At 41.3% G+C, this 20,089-nt stretch overlaps 1 protein-coding gene across 40 annotated transcripts in view; it reads left to right on the forward strand.

Annotated features, from left to right (window-relative positions):
• The window catches only part of LOC110469084 (uncharacterized), a 455,123-nt gene that overhangs the window by 307,615 nt on the left and 127,419 nt on the right, over nt 1–20,089 (forward strand). For 2 of the 40 annotated variants that reach the window (XR_014953946.1, XR_014953939.1), the window contains exon 1: nt 1–20,089. This exon is cut by the window's left edge and continues 15,241 nt beyond it; it is cut by the window's right edge and continues 34,804 nt beyond it. The exons of the other annotated variants lie outside the window; for them this stretch is intronic. The gene's annotated coding sequence lies outside the window, so the exon portion shown is untranslated. 40 annotated transcript variants of the gene reach the window in all.

Here is a 20,089-nt window from a genome sequence, read left to right on the forward strand (position 1 = left end):
CTCTGCGGCTCACGGCTGGAGTCGGAGTATCCTGTGCCAAACCTGGTGAGACAAACAGAATCCAAGCCTGGTTTTATGACTGTGGTTACTCTGGGGTGGATTTATATGGTTTTGTTCTAGGCAGTACCTAGCTCCTTAAGGAAGACCCCCCTCCCCCCCCAGTTAAATAGCATTATTGGTAATTTGGTAATTCTGTGCCACATGGTTTGAAACTACCACACTTGTATTAATGATCTTGGTAATTATTGGAACAATATTTTTGTACGTCTCACCTGTACCATATGTTCCCCTCTCAAGAAAACATGCTTGGCTTATCTAATACAGTGTTGTAAACGGACTTACACACCCCTTAAATTGAAAATGCCTTTCCCCCCACTGTTTTACTGGTATTCCTAAACTATTACAGCACATTTAAAAATGAATTGTGTGCAATGACATTAGAGAAGGGGGTTAGGCTTTCTGAGCTGCTACCAGTGACATATGACTGTAGTGACAGTCAGCAGTATTCAAACTGAATTAATCTGAAAAAGCAGCAGACTTCAATGTGGAGTTTAGAAGGAGGCTGAGCAGCTACATATTTACAAAAGGGATGTCACTGAACTGTCTTTCTACCCAGGGATAGCCTATGGCTACTTAATACTTTTAAACCAGTAGTGGAAGGATTAAATACACCTGAAGTCAGGTCTTTGAGGCCATTTCCCTCTTGTGCTTTCTTTTCCTTACTTGAGTTGCACCTCAGCAGCTATTTTTTTGAAGTGCTGTGAAAAAGGGTGGGTATTCTGATACCTTTTATTAGAATTGCACAGAAGCAGGAGAATCCTCACAGAGACACAGGCTCCTTTTTCTGTTGCCTTTGAAAAGTTAAGACATGTGAGGTTACACAAGACACTGACACTGCAGTGAAGGAGGAGGGATATGGTAATAAAGGTGATAGTGATACCTTAATTTAACAAATATGCAGTGCTAATTATGTAAACACGTGAGAACTCTAAAATCTTCTCATCATGTGTGTCACACAATTGAAATATTTTACAGCCTAATTCGAGATTATACAGTAATAATGTTATTTTATATTGGCTAGTTGACAAGCATAGGCCAGGGCTGTCTGTCAAACAAAACTGTTGTGCCAGATTGTATCTTGGCGATAAAGCACAAAAGAAGAGCAAGTCAAATCCTGTTTACATATTAATCACTGATTCAGATTTAGGTCTGTACTGCAGACACTGCCTTAACTGGTAGCTGTAGGGGAGAAAAAACCTGTTGGTACTTGGATTGACCATATTTTGAACAAAGTAATTTCTACAGAAGGCTGCAACAAAGCTCCACATCTCATTTTGCAAATGTACCTAAGAGATCAGGTTCTATTCAAAGGGATTTAGGTGGCAATAGCTTTTCTCCTTTATAATTTTTATACTTTTTTCCCCTTCTTTTAGCTCAAGGATGTTGGGATAGATGCACTGAAATCTGCCAGGATTCTGACACAGTAGCTGATTATAGAGCTTTATTTGTACTTTTCTGTTAACAAGATGGTCTCATGTACAAAACAAAATGAGCATGGGAAACAAATTAGAAAACCTGGACAGGTTTGGTGGCATAAAATAGAAAACACCATTTCCCCCACTCTCAAGTGTGCACTACATTTGGTACTGTTTTGCTCTCAGTGTATTTAAAAAATGTAAATAAACTATTTAAGTTTCTCAGTGTTGTATCCAAAATTCTCCTCCCCTTGCTACCACGGCAAACAGCACTGTTCCCAAAATCCAAGTCTGAAATCCTGGCCTCAGTGAGGATAGTGGAGGTGCCAACTTCAGGTCAGCACAAAGGGATGTTGCTTTAGATGTGTCTGATGAGACTGGACTGTCAGTCCATCCAGCCCCAACTGCAGCTTTCAGGAATGCTCAGTACCAAATTGCTCAAGGGAAGACACAGACATTTTTTATCACCCAAAGAGGATGTTTCTCTCCAACCTCCATCAGCCCATGGTTCATTTCTGTCACAAAGCATTAGGGGTTTCAGCCTTTCTAAGATATTTATCTTAATCCTAGCTGGGATGTCCTCATTATTCACATAAGCATCTAAATTAAACTATTTTATATCACATTAAGTCCTTTGCCAAAAGGATATCTTGTGGCAATCAGTTCCGTAGGTTAATTATGAACTGTGTAAAATAATATTTCCCTTATTGGTTTTTAAAGATGTTGTTTTTCAGTGTTGTTGCATTAGGAGTAGAGGCCTCTAGGACCAGGTAATTGATCTTCTCTGCAACTTTCATTAACTCTCTCATGTCCCCTTTTTATTTGCTTTCAATAAACTAAGCAGCCCCAATCTTCACAGTCCTTTCTTCTGCTACTAATCATTTTTGTTGCTCCTTCCTATTTCAGCCTTATGGTTTTTCTGGGTGAGTTGATTGCAGCTTGGTACAGCATTTCAGATACGCTGTCCAGTTACTCAGTGATGTGGTAATTTAGTATTAATTCCTATCCTGTTCTTTACGCAGAGCACCAACATATTTACTTTTTTTGATTGCTGCTCCCAATTCTTCAGATTTCTCATTGAGTTGTCTAGAGTGGCACATGTTTTCTCCTCGCTCTCTTTTTCCCAAGTGGTTGGTTAATTTACAACCTATCCTTGCCCATGAGTTTTGAAAATTATTCATTCAAATATGCATTACCTTGCGTTTATGAACAGTGGATTTCATCTGTCTTCATGCTGTGCATCTGTCTAGCTTTTCTAATCTTTTGTAATCACGAGTAACCTAAATATTTTTGCGCCCTGTGCAAATTTTGTCACCTTCCCCTCTCTTTTTTAATGAATATATTAAGCATCCCCAGTCCTAATACTGACTGCTGAAGTACTTAATGGTGAGCCTTTTAGTAAGCTAGCAATCAACAATTTATTTCTACCCTTTTGTTTCTGTCTTTGGCTGTCCCTGTTTAACATACAGATTTATTTTCAAAGCCTTGCCATTTCCAAGTGTTGTGCTGAGAGCCGTCCTCCCACAGGGTGTGGGAACAAATGCCTAACTCTGACCTCGGATGTCCAGTGATATCCAGCACAGGAGTTCTAACACAGTGTTCACAGGTCTGTTAAGGCTGCAAACATGTCAGCTGTAGTGCAGAGGAGTGGACTGGATTAGGAAATAGGGGTGCAGGTACCAGCAGGTTTGGCAGCTTTATTCATATTTCCCCCAAAATAAAAGGCAAGGAGAGAGAGACGGATTTATGCAGCTCACTGAAAAGAGCCTTTTCCCCCGTCACCTTCCCCAGTTTAAAGCCTTCAAAACAGAGCTGCCAGCCAGCCAGGGTAAGTGGATAAATAGCATGAGGCTCCTTGCAGTAAGACTGATGGTTTGCACTGAGGTTCCAGGAGCAAAAGGAAAAGCCAGTCCTGCTCCAAGAACTGTTATTGGAGTTCCCTTTTGGCCACTTGGTCACCACCTTTCACTAGAGGTAGGTGACAAGCCTGTGGTGCTGCCTGCAGCTAATTGCAAAATATTTGGTGCTGAAAGTGCATCCTACAGTATTTACTATCATCATCACCACCACCACCACTTTGGGCTCAGATCTAAATGTTACTGGAACATGGAAAATGGTCAGGCCCTGCTTTGTTCTTCTCACAGGGTGTTAATGGCCTGGGTTTTGTTTTGTCATTATACAGCACTTACCATAACTTTAATGGGCTGAAGCTTGTTCAAGTTATTGAAATCAATTCTCTTACAGCTCCACTGCCAAACAGAGACATGTTCAGTTTGCAGATGGGGAACTGGGGCAGGGAGAGGCTTTGGCTGCTCTCTGAAAAGGCTCATGGCAGGGAGAGCAGTGACTGGAATCCCTCCCTCCCAAGTCCTAGGGAGGACCTGCTCTTTAGTTTTGGTTTTCTCAGCATCAATTCCAAGCTTGTCATGCAGGGCAGGCATGTGTCAGTTTTTATTGCTGCAGTTGTTCCCGAGTCCCTGGCCAACAGCCCCTGTCCCTGCTCCCTTCCCCGCATGGGCTCTGCTTCCTACTCTCACTCCACTGTGTGCTTGAGCAGAGGCTCATACCTTAAAGCTGTTATTTTCGAGTTTTAATAATATTTTGCAGCTCATTTCCTGTTTCTTAGCTGACAGCCATTCCAAAAGTAATCTTTGGCAGGTACTAATTTGGGTGATGACCACTTGATCTACATTTTTGGTGGGTAATTACCGAGTCAGAAGTGAGCAAATTTGATATCCCCTGACAGTCAGTGAGGCATGCATTTTTTCTACCCCCTCATTAGAGATTTGCTTGTAGTGAAATGCCCTGAATTTTGCTAGTTCTCCTAGACACAGGAAAAATCAGCCTGTTAAGTACCAGAAGTTAATACTTATGTTTATTTTGTCACACTTGTGTGGTCCAAAATACATTGGCACGTTGAACAACAACTTCATTTAAGGCAAGGTGCTTTGTTAGAGTGAAACCACCATGGGATCAAATTTCCTATGGCTTCTGAAGCTGGGCACGGTCCTGTGTCCTATGGCAAATCTCTTCCACAGAGATTTGGGTTGTTTCACAGAGATAAGTGAATCCCAGAAGATTTGGAGGCCTGATTTGGAAAGTTCACAAACTGATGCTGAGTCTCTCCAAATTGCTGGAGCCAGATTCCCTGGTTTGCTCTGGCAGCTTTGCCTTCCTCTGGTGATACAAAGCAGCTGCAAATCCCCTTGTGCTGCCCGGCTCAGCAAAGTTTGTGGTGCCTCACACTGCCAGAGCACACCAGTGAGCCTTGCCTGTGTACATGGAATTGGGCTGGATGTCTCCTGAGAAAAGGGGGCCAGTCTGAGATTATCAGCACAGCTTGCTTCCTTGCATTACTTTGGCACCAGGCTCTGCTTCCCGTAAGACCTTGTGCAAAAGCAAGCAAAAAAGAAAACATAATGTGGGAAGAAATAGCCAGACTTCTTTTCAAATGTCAGAGAGATTCAGATTTATTTTGAGTTCTAGAAGAAATGTGGGAAAGGGCTATTTGCCAGATTCTTGGCCTCCCCATCTGGCTTCTATGAACTACCTTTTTATTCCTTCTTTCCCCATAAGTTTTCCCCAATCATGGAGCTCAAGTCCCCAACTCCCCTGAGAACCAGCTTAAGTAGACTGAGAATCTAAATAAAACCTGATCATTGTTTTTGAACCAAGAAGCAGCTGGTACAGTGCCTAGTTTTTCCATTTTCCTTCCAAAACATCTAAAGATATTCAAGTTATTTTGAACGTGACAAGGTACCTGAACCAATACTTTTCCTGGAACACTCAATAAAGCCTTCTCTGCCTCCGTCCTTCACATCTCCATTCCACAGTGAGCCCTTCTGTGCTTGTAGATCATCATTCTCTTGGACTTTTTCCTGAATCCTTGTTCGCACTCAGCTCTCCGTCCCTTTTGGTTATCCCTTGGCACGTGGAGTCAGCCTGCCTCAGCTGTGCTTGTAGGATCGTTGCTTCGGTGACAGCACTGAGGGTGGTTTTGTTGGAGTTTAGCATGTGGTTCTTCAGTTTCTTTTCAGCAATATTGATTAAATACATTTAGTCTCTTAATTTGGCTTAAATACATAGGGTGTGTTGTGTAGTTCCTTCCACAGAAGGGACAGAAAACCAGTCCCCAAGAATTCCATCAGAATTCATTAGGATTTTGATGAATTGCAACTGCTAAGAAATTGTCTCCCAGGACTTGGAAATTAGTCAGTACCGAACAGTACAGATGTCACATCATCTAAAGAGAATAAACCTGAAAAATACTGTCTGAGAGAATTGTCTGCGCCACAAGTCTAGAGAAATGGTTTAAAAAATAAAGTAGAAGGAAAAGAAAGTCCCTTCAAGAAGGGATTGGGCATCCAAGAGATGTGGTTTACTTTCTTTTCTTTTGAAGTGCTTTCCAAGGGGGGTGTATGCAAACAAAATTAGCGTGAGGAATATCAATTTTAGTCTCTGAATTTGATTTCAAGATTTGGATTGATTCTGTCTAAATACATTGAGTTTGAAAGAGATTCAGCCATTTATTTCTAAGTGGCATTTAAAATAACTATTGCTCTATATTAATGTAGTGAATAATATTGTAAGTGCCACAGTTTATGCTTATTACACCTATTGAACAGGCTGTAGTATCTTCTATAGAATAAATGGCGGAAATAGAAAAAATTCTTTTGGTTCTTCCAAACTGTATCAATCACTTCCTGCACTGAACATCAGATCAATATTGGAGAAAACCATGCACAAATCTATACCATTGGCAATGTGATTATCTTTTCAATTGTGAAAACTGCACCTGTATCCTTTGTCTCCTGAGGGAAACAAGTATGTAAATACCATCCTGTGTGGAGCAGGGCAGAGACGGATGTTTGGAAAGCCTACTTCTGGAGATTGCTGGAGCAAGTGGTGCTTAAAGGCGCTTGAGCTGGTGGGATTGGGCATGGATGACAGCCATTAAAGACTTTAGCAGCAGCCTGGTCTGTTTTTGGTGTTAGTCTGTTATTCTGGAGCTTTGAGGGTGTTTGGATGTGAGATTTTGCTTTAATTTTTTTTTTTTTTCCTCCAAGGTAGGAGCCACTGCCTGTTTGCATTTGAGATTTTCCTAAAATTGGATTTTGAACCGCAAATTCAAGCTGTGATTTAAAACACAATTATTTCTGTGATGTTGCCAATCACAGAAATAATTGCCCAAGTAAAACTGATCCTGAATTAATTTTAGATCCTGGCCTCTGTAGAATTCCATAGGTCCTTATATCTGTTTCAGATTCATCAGGAAACGGCTCTTGATGCTATAGGTTGATGCTATATGGTCTTTCATAAAAAAAAAAAAAAAAAAAGGGGATAAGAAATAAAAGTATGTGAAAGGAAAAACAAAGGGAAAAGGAAGTATGGAATAACAACATCTGGGTGTTGTTTGCGGACTGGAAGATTTTCCCCATTGATACTTGGGAGGGAGGAGATATTCTGGGAGTACTGAGAATTTCCCATCACGAAAACCTCTGTTAAGCTCATCCTTTTTTCAGTTTGGGAAGCTTTTTTTCCTTACTGTATCTTCACATGCTGCAGCACCTCCTGCTTTAGGGAGAGGACCACTCAAGTAATGTGGTATTTCTGACCCTGCCACAGTAAGAAAGTCCTGAAGAACCCACTCCTGAAAGGTTACCTGAAAGGAACTCAGCCTTTTTTGGGGTTCATCCAACTTGCATCATCATTTCAATCTGATTAATGCTAATAATGGTGCAAAGAAGAACCTAAGCTCTTATCATTGTCTATAAAACGCAAAGGGAGCAGGAATCTTAAAAAACACGGAAAAATCACATGTAAGTCTTCTGCCATTTATTTTCTGTAATTCTAATTCAATTTATTTACTCAACAAAAGAGATGAAAAGCTTTCTCAAACAATACTTTCATATAACCCAGTCTCTTTAGTTCTATTGTGAAATTCTCATTTTTTTGTATTTAGCTTCCCTACAATTTATCTTCAGTAGAATAACTCTAAACCAGCTTCCATCATTCCATCCTAAAAGCTGTAATTTCTTTATGCTATCCCTTTTCCCTTCCTCTCTTTGTTCCCTTGTACAGTTATCCAGGAAAGCATTTAAACACTCACTTGATTCCACAAAGTCAATGAGACTCAAACATGTGCTTAAGTGCCTGCTGAATTGGGGCCCTGATTTACACCATAAATCCATCACCCTTGTTGAGGCTCATCACTGGCAGCTCTCACCAACTTTCTCACTTACCCTCTGCTGCCTGCAGAACCTGGAGAGGTTCCTCCCTCCTGCTGTCTCACCCTCATGGGAGGGCACAAATCAGACACTATAGCTTTTTCCCACTTTTAACAAGTTACAGGTAGATTATTGGAATCTCTCAGCCAGGTTACATAACCCATAAAAGTACAAATTATTTACAAATATTTAACAAGGAAAGAACTAAGTATGTGGCTCCTGTCACAACGAGGGCAGACTCAGAAATGTTATAATCAATATGGGAATGTTAGCTGTAATGCAGTCTGTCAGCTTTTTAACCAACCAAAAAACTCCAGCAAGTCTGTAAACAGGATTGACCCTCTCTCTGCTGAATCCTGGCTTTGCCAGCAATATTTTCCTCTCATTCTGTTCCATATTAGCAGTTGTCTGTCATGGGATCTTTGGAACACTCTTATTAAAAAAAACATCTATCCTGAGACTGAATGAACTTATCTCCAAGTATGGGAGCTAGGAAGGAACCATCAAAGCCAAAATTTGAGCCAATTCTATATTAGACCCCAAGTGAGTCTTAAGATGTTTATGGGAACATGTTCTACTATGGCTACGAAAAATCACTCATGATTAAGGTGAAGGTTGTTTTGTTAGACAAGGCTTGTTTTTCACCTTAGTACTATTGCTACCTGCTAGCTATGATTATTTTGGCTATATATTTCTATCACTACATATTTATATATAGCACTTATTCTATTTTGGGCTAAGAGTTTCTAAAGGGGAGTAAATTTCCTCCAAAAGGGTCTGCCAGCAGCAGCTTGGTGACATTGGGTGTTGTGGCTCCTGGGTGCACAGAATATAGAAGTTTGAAACCTTTCTGCCCGACAGAAAATACTGAAATCTGACTACACCACATAGTGCAGGAAATTGTTTTCTTATGAGGTGCATATGTTTTAAAAGAAGCAACATTGCCATGTATTTTACATGGGTTATTAAATAACTGTATAAATTTAATGATTCAGATGTTTTGCATTATAACCTGGCATCTCAGGAGGCATGAAAATAGCACAGTAGGAAAATGTCATTGCATACTTCATAGGCAGAGCTGTTAACAAATGGAAATCCTTTTATAACTATAGAAGAGATCCATCTTTAGTCCCCTGCCTGTCTCAACCTTCCACTGGTCTTCTGATGTGAATAAACTGTGACTAACGTGCAATAGTAACGAGGCTGTTGGAGATGCCAGAAATCTTTAGTTACTTAGAGAAAAAAGAAAATATCTCTAATTTGCAATTATTTCAGTGCATGAAAATGGCAAGAACCCTGTTTTGGCATTCACCTCAGGGAGCAGAGGCAGCAATCACCATCATCTGGTCTCTTGAAAAATTGATACTTTCTAACCTGGGAAGTTTAAGCACAGACAATCAATATTTCTGTACATAAAGTGCTGGGTGGGTATTGCCCCCCTTGATTGCTGTTTGTTAGACTAGTTTGGGTTGGTTACAGCATTATACATAGTGGGAACTTTATTTATTGCCATTGTCACAACAAAGCAAAGCTGCTATTATGTTATAACAAACAAAAGCTACATTTCTAAAACATCACATCTACCCAAACTACAGAGCTATAACACCTAATTTACAGTTTATTCCAATTGTGTGGACACTGGAAACGTAAAATAATAATACAAAAAAGGTTTCATTGGCTCATCCCAGCAGAAGTCCCTTCTGATGTGGCTGTTCATCATGCAGAAAGGCAAGAAAAATATATTGTCTGGGGTGTTTTTGTATGGTTAAGTGCACAAAGGCACAAATATTGGTGCAGTGAAATGCCCTGCAAGCCCCTGGCTGGACAATGGCTCACCAAGGTCTGCTGGGGTGGGAAGAACTGCAGATAAACACAGCTCTGTGTGCCACAACATGCAGGGACAGGGCCTGTGGAAGGAAAACCCTAGGAAAAGACCTGTGGAGGGATGGAATGAGTGCTGAGAGTGCATCTGGAGGTACTCACCACTCTGGTTGGTTTTCTAGTGCTAAAGAACAGCATCCTAGTGGGAAACTGGCGGCAGCTGGAGGTGTTGAGGAGGTTGCTTCATTGGGATGTTACGGATGAATCTTCATCCTAAGTGCAGATGCTGCCGTCCCATTTTGCCATGGTGTTTTTCCATACTCCTGCACCTGAGATTGATCTTGTAGCATTCACAGGCATTTGAAAGGGCACTCCTGGACAGTATGTTTTGGTGTGGTAAAATGTTGGTCTGTCTGGAAGAGTTGGCAAGAGGAGCTTGACAAATAATTTGAAGTAATAACTTACTTGATTTTTTTTCCCCCTTTTACTTTTTGGCAGATAGTTCTGCAGACTCATAAATTTGCTATAAGTAACTCCTAAGAGCAGGAAGCACTACAGCAGTTCTTGAAAACGTCAAAGTAGCAAAAGTATGTGACAAATTCAGTAGCTGAGCCATCAGCATACAGAGAGCAGGTATCAAGCTGTTCCATATGTACAGTCACGGTTGGCTTGGAAAGTCTCCTCTCGTAAAACCAAATTGTTCCACTAGGAAGTGAAGCCAGGAGCCTTTTGCCTACAAAATTAAATTGTTCTTTTTTTTCCAAACCAATTGGTTTTTTGTTTTGTTTGGTTTTGTTTAATGAAACATTTGGCAGAATGTCATTTTTCTCCTTCAGCTCTACCTGTCTTTTTCCTCTTATTTCAACCCTCCCCTGCCCTCCTTCTACCTCAGGGCGAATGGAAAATCTCATCTTCTTTTTAGGCTATTTATCTTCTCCCTCCCAAAACAGTCTCCTCCAACCCTTGCTGTCTTCTGCCAATATGACGTAGTACAAGTGAAGAGAAATGGCCAGGGGACCTGGAGGGAGGCTGAGGACTGGAACAGTAACTGGATTGTTCCCTGGCTGACAGAGTGAAGTCCAGCTGAACCTCGCTTTGAGAGAGACAGCTCAGGCAGGGAAAGATGAGATCCTTCCTTTTCCCAAGATTATGCATTAGATTGATGGCTAAACTAAGGATATGGGCCTGCTTATTTTAAAGAAGTAGAAATTGAGGAGTCACCCATACAGAAAACTTTTTTCCTCCTTATAAATCTGAACATATCAGAGCCTGCAGGGGGCTCATATTTGGACATTTCCCCCTTCAACATCATACTCCTGGGCACTGGAGTCTCCAGGTCTGAGGAAGGCAGTGTTGATAGTGAGGATTTACTGGCTTTGCTTGGTCTTAATACACAGCTTGGATTGCTCAGTAGCTCACCTGCTATTGTGCAAGTGCTTTGCTAATGGCAAAATCTCAGACCCCATCCTGTAAGGCTCCTGCTGTGCAGGTGACCCTCAGAAGGAATTGAACAATCCCAGCAGCTTCAAGGATAACAAGATCCTTCTATTGTTTTCTGCACAACTGTGGAGTAAAGTTAGGTTGTGTAGTAAAGTTAGGTAGTATAATACCTCGCAACGTCCCTTATGATGAGTGTTTTCCCTGTCACTTTTTTGGAAGACTGTAAGTGAAGTGAATTTGGTTTAGGTGTGTTGCTGTTGAGCATGCATTCAGTGACTTCAATCCTGAGAGTACTGACTGCCGAGCACATAAACCAGAGAGATCTGGCCTTAGAGTTAGACACAAGCTCAGTGCAGAATGAGAATTTGTGAAAGATCAACACAACTCTTATTTTCTACCCTTAACAGAGGGAAAAATCACCAAAGGCAGTGTAGTCCTATTGTCCTCTGGGACATATTCCTTGTACACCTCTTGGTACTGGAGCTCCAGGGGTTTGACCAGGTAATGAAATCCACTCCTTCTAATGGGAATCAGAGGGAGGAAATCTCTGGCTTTGATGGCGTTTTTCTGGTTAGCTCAGTTGGTTAGAGCAGGTTCTCAAAATGCCAACGTTGCATGTTCAGTCCCAGTCTGGGCTATTTGTTTGAGAGCTGGATTTTGATGATCCTTGTGGGTACCTCCCAGCTCAGGATTTTCTGTGATTCTCTCAGGTGTCTGCAAACCTTCCATGTTCATGCTGGTGCCACACTGGGTGCACAGGGAAACATACTCAAGAGGGCAGCCCTTCCCCACACAAATGTTCCATGTGGGGATTTCCGAGGGCAGCAGCAGACTTGGGAAGGGGAAACTGGCAGACGTCAAAGTGGAAGGCTGTTTTCTCACTGGAAGGTCCTTAACATGAAAAAAGGAGGAGAATCAGAGCAACACACACACACAAGAATACTCCAGGGAAGTGCAAACCTAGGTTTGTAGATAGTTTGGTGGAAGTTGAGGTTGCTCTGCTCTGACCATGTGAGGGTGCAGGCTGGAATGCCTTTTTCCACTGTCCAATATATTTCATGGTGCTAGGAACCAAAAATGAGTCACATGCAGATGCAGAAGCCAGTGAGGAACGTTTTCCCTTTGAGTAGCCTTCCATGAAAGGGTTCTGCCACCCTGAGCTATGCATTAACCACGTTCCCTGCCTGTGGGTGCACTGTCCATGAGCAGCCTATCTGGCACTCAGGCTGACCTGCCCCTCACATGTGGTCACTCAAATTGATGCTCAGCAGCCTCCAGGCCCACCACAGTGAGTTCTCTACCTACTCACTCTTTCTTGGAGCAGGCAGGAAAAAAAGCAGAAATCTTTATAATTGCCAAAGGCCATCAAGGAAAATAGTTAAGTGTAAGACATCATCATTTTAACATAGTAACTGGTAGCCCCAACCCCTCAAATTATTGTGGTCTTTGGGTGATGCAAGGAAAGAAAGCACAGCAGCGCTGCATTGGGGTCTGTGCTGTGCCTCCACAGGACCTGGCAGGCAGGAGAACAAGGTGCTGTTGTCCATCTCTCCAGGCAGGAGAACAAGATGCTGTTGTCCATCTCTCCAGAATCACAGGAATAGCTCCCTTTGTTCCTGCCACCAGAATGCTGCTCTTCATAGAGTGTTGGCTCATCTGTGTTTTCACCATGCAAATCAAAGTAAAGCCATTTTCCTCTGCCTTGCTTGTGAAACTCTTTAACATCTCGTATTTAATAATCAGCATAAACACATGAAGATAAAATGTATGAGATGCTCGTGGTACGTGGCTGCCAATTAACAAATGTCACATATTTGGGAGTGTGTGTAAGGCAGAAAGGCCGCATATGTATCTCGAGATTCTGCCTTGGCTCTGCTGGTTTTGTGTCACCTCTTACATAAAGTATAACAAAGTGAACAAGTGAACACAACACAGATTATGTTCATCTGGAACCCTGAAAAGAATTATTAATTTCTTTTTCTCTGCATGTGTGGTCACAACAAAATGAGTAACACTGCATAAGGATTATGGAGTGTCTCACAAAAAAAAAAAAAAAAAAAAGAAGAGAGAGAGAGAAGTAATATGTCTCTGAGAAAAAAAAAATGTAAAATTAAGGAAAAAATAAAAAATAATGTAGGCAGAAAATAGACATCAATTTTTGTGACTGCCACAATGGAAGCTAATGCCCGGGATGCCATCTTTTGTTGAGGAGCATCAAATTGTTATATAATTTAATAGCCTGATTGGCAGGGCAAATTTGAGCTAAAGTAAGGTATGTATAGGGTTTGTCAGATTCCAGGGATAATAATTTGAAGCTAATCCTTTTACTTTTCACACAGTCATCTTTACAGAAGCCTTTCCCTTCATGTTTGCATTATCTCAAATTGGTGAGCAGCTACATGTGTATTTCTTGCATGTATGTGATAAATTTAATTTATAATTAATTTCCAGATTAAGACATCTAAGAAGGCAGAGAAATCTTCAGATGTTGCTAATTGTTTTCTGTGGGATGTGTTTCCTTTAAAGTTGTAATAATCAGCAATTGAAGCCAAAGAGCTTTTTTTTTTGGCAGTATTGTTTTTGCATGCCTACAAGTCCAAGGAAATAGTTGAGCTTTTCAAACATTTTAGTGGTGAAAAGCACAGTCATCCCAGTACACCACCTCCCAGGAGGCTGTGTTAAAAGATGTTTGCAATCTATAGAGTGATGTGTATGTTTGTTGTTATTTCAGATGCATAGGACAGGTTTATTAGCAGAGCTCATCTCTGAAACACTCATGCTTTTTTTGGGTGCTGAGATGGGAGCCAAACATTTTTTAAAACCTAGAGAATACTGAGCACTTAAAAATGTGTCTGTGAGCTCATTTGGAAGTTGGGTCCATGATGAAAAAGTAATGCAAGCAGCATTAATGTGGTACTTAATTAAAAACTACTGAGTATAAAGCATTATGAATTTTGATCCTTACTAGAAAATGTGCTTTTTATTATGGGACATCCATACATCAGCAGAGCTCTTGGAAAAAATTTGGCTACTTTCAAAGTAAATGACTGCTTAGCATAAATAAAATCAGTACCAGCTAACCCAGCAATGCTACACCACAGTATTTAATATTATTTCATTTGAAAATGCAAAGCAGTTGTTCCAGCATGGAATTTCTGTTCCCAAGGATCCAATGAATGCTTTGGGGTTTTTAAACTCTTTAGATTAGAGTAGCTGCTTCTAAACCAACTCTTCTCTCATGAGTTCTTGCATACTGTACTGAGGTTGAAGTAAGTTAGAGACTGAGAACACAGTGATTGATCAAATGTAGTCTGCTTTCCACTGGTGACAGAACACTTGCAACTTCCTTGGAAGTAATGATGGGGTTTTTCAAGCATTTGTTCTGTGAAACATCTACTGTTGCTAAAATGTTTTGCACAGGGAAGTAAAAACCAAATAATTTCTTAATCAGTGCCAGTGTCAGAGCTCTGTGTTTCACTTAGACACAACAGCCGTGTATCCAGTGTGACTCATGGAGCAGATATTCCCTGGGAGAGCTCCCTGCCCTCTGCAATCAGGGTGGATGTGCCATCTGCATTGCAAGGGAATTCCCTGTCAGTGTTTCTGTGTGCTTTTGCTCTGCAGTCAGTCTTTGAAGGGAAAACACGTGTTATTAAGTAATAGCAAGATTATTAATATTGTCTGTTTGAACCACATTAGCATCTGCTCAGTAATCCCTAAATGCTGTTACTTTTCAACAGCGTGCTGTAACAAATTAAAGTGCAACTAAAATTTATACTTCTGAAGATCCCAGTTCAGAAGAGGATTTCAGCCCTATTTTCATCATACCTCAGTGCATACCTTGTTGAAACGTGTTGTCATCCCCGTTAGACAAATGCGGTTAAAATTGTTGCAGCTCTATTCCACACATCAACACCTGCTCATTTCCTTTCTTATTAAAAATGGATATGCACTGAAATCTGGTCACATCTGAGAAGCTAAAAACACAGAAGCAAATCCAGGATTTTGTAGCAGAACTGAAGCGCACCTTGCCAAGCATCACCTCCTCCAGCAGCTCTCTACAAGCGGGACCCTGGCATGTGTTTTCCACTGAAGGCTCTTAGCATGTTGAGGCTGCTTTCTGTGACCTAATGGTGATTTTAAATGGATAGATTTAACTAGAGAGGTTTTCTTGCACATGACCTTTAAAAGAGAAAAAGAACAATGTTAGCATTCTACCCAAACCCTGTAGTCTGTCACTTTGTGTACCATATCATTACTGGCAAAATTTAAAGGAAAACTGCCCCCATTTCACTCAGCCCAGCAATAGGAAAGTTCACAGGCTAAGAAGCACTTGTCACTGTTTTTAAAATTGCAATTGGCATTCCTGAGGAAGCAGTCATTGTACTGAAATGTGATCTCTCTATTCTCTCTGTCTCTTTGCTGGCCAGCTGCTGTGGGTGGGAATGTCTGCACACACCCAGTCAGGAGGTGCCACCTGAGTCTTGCTCTGTGGAGGGTGGCATGGGATGTGGATGGAAGCCCACATTTCCACTGGGAAGGAATGGAGCTGTTCCAGGGTGGATTTGGGCTGGCTCAGGAGCAGTTTGGTACACAGGGCATTTCTCCTGGCTGGGCTTTCCTGTTTCTGAATGTCCCCTTTAGTTAAATCCAGTCACTCCCCAGGCTGTGTGGTTAAGAAAGCAGGTTTCAGTTGGAAAGAGATGACAAACCAACACAGCAGTATTTGTGTGACTGTGAATGTGGCCTGAGACAGCAGCTTGAGGGCAATCAGGTGCCCCAATTTGTCTCAATGGCCGCTGACTTGTAGCCATAGAGCTTTAAAGACAGATCTTCTCCTTCCTATCTCCTGCTTTTTCCCTTGTGTTGTGATATCATGATAGAACAACCTTGGTTGGAAGGGACCTTAAAACTCACCCAGTTTCACCTTCTGCCTGGGCAGGGACACCTTCCACTATCTGAGGTTGCTCCAAGCCCTGTCTAACCTGGCCTTGGACACTTCCAGGGATGGGGGAAAAACATATGTGGACTCTAAACAGCTCAGGGTGCTGTGCTGTTAAATATCACAAATGCAATATAAAAGTCTGACCCTGCAGAACTCATGGATTGTGAACAAGTCTAAGTTCTCGAGGCAGGAGCACATCTTGTGTTATTAAATGAGCAATGATTGGTTTAAAGGCAGGGAGATGAATGGCAGGCAGGTAAAAGAGCGGCCTTGATGTGCTGCTCATGCCCTTTGTCTGGAGAAGGCAAGGGTGCTGCCCACTGGCCCTCAGGAGTTTATTGTAGCTCATTTTTAGTCCTGGGTTCAGCAAATGCTCACAAGGGGTGAGTGCACAGCTGACCTTGACCAGGACCACACCTGCTGGACAGAGGGGTGACCTCTGGGACAGCTGACATAGATGGAAAAATATCAGGCTGCAGGCACTATTTGGAAACCAAGAACAGCACCAATTTGGCATAAATCCAAATAAGCCGGAGATGGAATTGGGCACTTCTGATATAAAGTGTGCTTATAAAAATGTAGGTCAGTGTCCACGGTTGTGTATTGGCTCAAACTTCTTTGAGGGCTCTCAAGATTTGCACTTCTGGCTAACCTGTGATTCAGCCAAGTGAAATATTATCAAGGTAGTATTGAGGCCCTGATTATATGGTTTGACATAATTGTGATTTTGGCATTGAGGCAGTTTAGCCTAGAGCACAGGGTGTATGAGTTCACCACTTGTTAAAATTATTTTAGAGATCCATACAGATTATGTAAAATTTCCCAGGACTTCATCTGGCCTGAGCTGCACAAACTCTGTTAGAGACAGTGAATGTTGCTGATTCTTGTTGCTGAGGTTCTTGTTCTGATGTATTTCCACTGCATCTTCCCAAAGCTTTCTGGGCACCAGGTTCTGTCTTTGATCTAATGCAGGTGTTTTCAAAAGATGTGCTCTCCTGTCACTTGGCCCAAGAGATCATGATTATAATTAGAAATAGTGAAAAGTACATTGAACTAAGATTTTCAGGCTGCTTTCCATACAGACTGTTATATTGTTGACCTGAGAAAAAACTGGCATTGTTTTTCTTTAAAGAAAATATTTTGCTCCTGAAAACATGAATTCTTTGGAATAATAGGTAAACTGTCCTTGTTGTTCATAAACATCTTATTTATGCATCTTCGCTGTTGTGATAAATTAACTGGGTTTGTTTTATATTTCCCTACAGTTTACTTTAAATAATCCTTCACAGTCTTTCACCACAAGACCACATAAGCTTCCTTTTTTAATACCCAGAATGCTGAAATAGCATTTTGAGCACAGACTGTAATGCATAACAAGTGTATAATTTCTTATTGGGAATGCTGTGCAAAAACTTGTTTTTCTAACAGCCAGTCTAAATTTTTTGCTTAATTCACTAGAACCCCTGTGTGTCTACAGAGGTAATTTATAATTAGAGCTGCAGCAGGCAGGATGCTGGAGAGGCATACGTTTATGGACAAGTCTGTTAGGCTCTGCTCCAGATCTGAGCCCCTACACACCTCCATTTGGCCAAAAGCCTTCAAGCTGGGCTTGCAGTTTAAAGAGGAACTCTTTGTGAGTAATTTGAAGGGAAAAAAAAAAAAACAAAACAAAACAAAAAGAGCAATCTCCCAAAGCTCTGGAGCCCTTAGCACAGGAGCCAAGAGAGGGGTGTTCCTGTGTGTGTGTGTGTGTTTGAAGTGATCCATCTGCATTTCGCAGGGCTCTGCGCAGTTTGGTGCAGGAGGGATGTCTTGTATTCTGCTGAGCATCGCGCACATTTATGGCACTATATAAATAATAGCCACACAGCAATAATCTACGTCATCCCATCAAGGTCTCACACTCCAAGGATTACCCATATTATTCAGATTTTTAAGAGCGTCACATTGAAGAGGAGAGGAGTGAAAGGAGGGAATAAGAAGCCAGATCCTGTATTTGTGGCTGACTCAGCAGTTGAGGGTGAGCGTGGCTTTGCAGAGTACCAAAACTTCTGCATGCTCCCCAAAGAGCCTTCTGATGGTGCTTATTATTTTTCTCGTACATGTTTCTACAACAAAACCACAGAAAAGGAAGAGTGGCGGGGAGAAGAGAGAGAAATTAAAGCAATAAGACACATTAATTATGTCCTTTCGTTACTGCACAAACCAAGAGATGTTTTTGTGTTCTCAGTACCACAGTCTGCTGGAACTGGTTGGCAGATCTTCAGTGATTTTGGGTCAGGCTGGTATCATCAGGCAATGGCATGACCACGTTACTTCCCACTGGCTACTTCCAAAGCAAAAGTTGCCCCTGTTGTTGCTATTGGTGTAAAACTGAGGCCCACCCTGGTGGTATTAGCAGTCATCCTTCTTTTTTTTTTTTTTTTTGCATTTTTCTGCTCTCCCCCTCCCCAGGTCTTCAGCCTACAAATGTCTGCCTGAGAGTTCTCCATTAACATCCGTTCAACTTTGGCTCATTAGCTTTACAGGCTTCCACGAGGAGAAGAAAATATTTGCTGTTGGAATAGCTGTTTTCCTAATTTGCCTTCTCTCCCTCATATCCTTAATTTATCCAGGAGTTTCAAACAGCCTTTATGCCTTTCAATCGGTATTGAATAGGTATTGAATATAGCATTTGTCTATTTCTTCAAACATCAAATTATTTGCAGGTTCGTCTCTTAAATGAGAACTAAATATGTTTATGTGAATGCTTTACAGAACTGTAGCATCTTGAATATAGAATTGTTGTCTTCTCTTAAATGTGTAGTCTATGTTTGACTTAATATATTAGCTTAGATTAAAAGACTGTGCATGTGCTGAAGAGGAAAGTCTCCGATCTTCCACGCCTCTTAATGTGGTCCAATTTTGAGTCAGGAGACTCAAACTATATCCCCTCAGTGCTCTTTATGCACCATGAAAAGTAATTCTTCGATTTGCAAGTAGCAACAAGAAAAAAAAAATTAGGTTCAAAATAATTGGATGAGGTGCTTTTCAGGAGAATTAATGTAACGAGAGCTGCTAAACTTATTGCACTTAAAAACACAAATAAGAGTGTTGGACAGAAGTTGCCAGTAGGTGGTCTCTTAATATCTCACCAGTTTTGAAGTTATGAAAAGGAGCAAGACTTTTTGAAATCTAGAAAAGAAAGAAAGAAAAGCTAGAAACCGAGTGAAAGAGCAGAGTCGCAGCACCGGTGACCCGAGAAACCTCATTGCTCCACTTATACTGGCACAATGTCATGTTCTCAGCCACTCCATCACCAGCAAGGGGGAAAAAAAAGCTTTTCCTTTCCTTTTAGTCAAAGGCAGTGGGTAAGCAGAGCACGCGGTTCAGAGGGTCATTAAAAAGCATCAAAGGAGGCAGCCTCATGATGGTAATAAGATGGCTGCAAGGAAATAAAGTGGGCATTGATCTGCACTATCGAGTGTGACATTTTAACCGAAGCTAAAAGCCAAGAGCAGATCTAGCCCTCTTATTCATCTGCCTGCCTGTTTTAGTAAATTGTCTTTTTTTTCCTCCAACCAGTGGCCTCAGAGGTCACTTCATATTAGCTGGCTTGTTAATACCGAGGCAATCAATACTTAATCAACAAGTAATGGGATTTTGCAGTCATCCTGTATGATCTTTCAATAAAGCCCTGAATCTATCTCAGCCCATTCAGAGCCTGACTAAAGGTGCATGATTGCTGCAGAGCAGGGATTTGATGGTCTGATGCTCTTAGGCTGATCTGCATCTGATTAAGACACCATGCAGCCACTGTCCTTCACCCTTTTGTTCCTTTATCCCCGTATAATGTAGCATGGCACAGAAATTTGTCATCTTAGCTTTTAGCTGCAACAGCAAGGGAATTAATATTTCCTTAGTGCATCATGATCCAGCCTCTTGGTCATTATATGTAACCAGAAAAAAAAAAAAAACAAAAAAACAAAACAAACAAAAAAAAAAACCACAAAAAACAAACAAACAAAAAAAAAAACAACAAAAAAAAAACCACCAAAAAAAACCAAACCAGCAAAGGGGGAGGGAAATGACAGGAGAGACAGTGACAGGTTTCATGCCTTAGAAAACACAGTTATAACGAATGGGCCCAAAACAGCCTTTTCATCTCTACCCTCTCTGTCCTCTCCAAGAAAGATGTGCTA

The sequence above is a fragment of the Lonchura striata genome, chromosome 3 (assembly GCF_050655825.1).
Source record: "Lonchura striata isolate lonStrDom1 chromosome 3, ASM5065582v1, whole genome shotgun sequence".
Lineage (NCBI taxonomy): Eukaryota > Metazoa > Chordata > Aves > Passeriformes > Estrildidae > Lonchura > Lonchura striata.